We start from the raw sequence: 2,358 nt of genomic DNA, 5'->3' as shown, positions 1-2,358 counted from the left end.
GAAAGAAAGAAAGAAAGAAAGAAAGAAAGAAAGAAAGAAAGAAAGAAAGAAAGAAAGAAAGAAAGAAAGAAAGGAAGGAAGGAAGGAAGGAAGGAAGGAGGGAGGAAGGAAGGAGGAAAGAAAGAGAGAAAGAGACAGAGAAGGAAAGAAAGAAAATAAATTCCTGGCTTAGCAGTGCTCCCAGGACTCCAGAGGCAGAGGCAGAGGCAGGCAGATCTCTGTGAGTTCAAGGCCAGCCTAGTCTACAAAGCATGGGTCTCTCTGGAAAGAGAAAATTGAATAGACTCTGTGGGTGGACTAGGGGTGACTGGACAGAAGTGGGAGGGATCAGGTGGGGAAGTGGAGAGAAGTTTAGTGTAGAAACTTGGTGTACTGATAGGCCCTGAAATCTGGGCCTGAACTGGCCATCCTTGGTAACCCGGCAGGGCTTCGTGGTGGGACTGGGTTACAGTTGGTTTAGTTGTTGGAAGAAGAGGTTCCATGGGGATCTCTAAACAACTCAGGCCGATGCTAAGAACAGAAGGTTGCTCTCTGAAAACTGGCAGCAGGACCTCATTGCTGAGGACAACTTCTACACCGCTTACTGAATATAGAGAGGTGGAGCATGTGCAGCCGTATATTCTAGCTTCTTTGGGGTGAGAAGGTACTCTAAAGCCTATAAAAAGAGAAACGTACACATTAACACAGCCAAAAAACAACTAAAATCCGTCCTGCCTGCAAGATGTGCAGGGGCATGGTGGCAACAAACTTGTTTGAGAGGCAAACCAAAGTATGCTTTAACTTGAGGCCCACACCATGAGAAGAAACCCATGCCTTACCTACCTCAATGATTAAGAAACACACAGAGGCTTAAGTGGCAAGCATGGAGCATGTATGAATCTGCAAATGGTCCTTGGCTGATATGTTATGGCTGTTAGTTTGGTGTTTGTGTGAGATACAACAATGGGAGCAGGTGAAGCTTTGTAGTCTCTCACCTGCTCTCGAGACTCTTTTCCTCCTATTGGGTTGGCTTGTCCATCCTCAACATGAGGTCTATTGCCTTGTCATTTTGTATCTTGTTTGGTCTTGTTTGGTTGTCCTCCGTTGGAAACCAACTCTTTTCTGAAGAGGAAACAGAGGAGAGGGAGTAGATTTGGAGAAAAGGAGAACAGGAGAGGTGGCAGGTAGCTGGGGCGAGTGGATGGAGGAGAAACAGTGGCCAGATTATACTGTATAAGAGAAGAATCTATTTCAATTAAAAACATTAATATGCATTTCCTAAATGAAAATGCAAAGAAAGGAAGAAATAATGAATGAATAGACATGAAATAGTGAAGACAAGAAAAGGATGCTTTTGACAGATACAATTCTTGTTCAGTGCATGTAGGGGATAAGCATCACACAGGAGTTTATGACAAGATCATTCTTGGGCCCTGTCGAGATCTGTGAAATCAGAAGTTTTTCTATCAGCAATGTAAAATATATATCATTCAGGAAAAAAAAAACACAGGGTCCTACTCATTTAATATGCAATTCCAAAAAAATACATTTGATTCTCTTTAAGGAAAATTAATGCATCAATAACTATTCAAATAATAGAGGATACATTGTTAATGTTATATAGTATTGTACATTAATTTTATTGTACATTAAACATATACAAACTGATATATACAAATGTTAAATGGTTAGACACATTCTCCAGAGCAAAAATAAAAGTGTTGTCGTATTAGATGGGTAATTTGATCTGAAGAAAACAAAGATTACTTGTCTAAGATTATTACATTTTTGTTAAACTGTAATTTATTGTCATTATGTAAATTCAAACACAAGTCAGTATATTTCATAACCTCACTGTTTTTTACTTTTTCCTGCTGTAAGACTCATACCATCCAAATAAAGTGACTTTCTACATTTTTACACTATATTATAATAGCACATTTGCTTATCATCTCTGTAACAACTCTTGCTACAAAAAACTTGATACTTCATTGTTCTTCTCCACATGCCAACTAACTTAAGAAGCTAAGCAAGAAGGAGGACCTGGGTAAGATGATCAACTCACTCTGAAAGGCAAATGGGATGAACATTGGAAGAGAGAGAAAACAGGGAACAGGACAGGAGCCTACCACAGAGGGCCTCTGAAAGACTCTACCCAGTAAGGTATCAAAACAGATGCTGAGACTCACAGCCAAACTTTGGGCAAAGCGAAGGGAATTTTATGAAAGAAGGGGGAGTTAGAAAGGCCTGGAGGGGTCAGGAGCCCCACAAATTGAGCAACAGAACAAAAAAATCTGGGCAAAGGGGTCTTTACTGAAACTGATACTCTAACCAAGGACAATGCAGTGGAGACAACCTAGAACCCCTGCACAGATGTAG

The sequence above is a fragment of the Psammomys obesus genome, unplaced genomic scaffold (genome assembly GCF_907164565.1).
Source record: "Psammomys obesus unplaced genomic scaffold, mPsaObe1.curated_primary_1811, whole genome shotgun sequence".
NCBI lineage: Eukaryota > Metazoa > Chordata > Mammalia > Rodentia > Muridae > Psammomys > Psammomys obesus.
The sequence above is the reverse complement of the archived record's forward strand: the minus strand, read 5'-3'. Positions refer to the sequence as shown.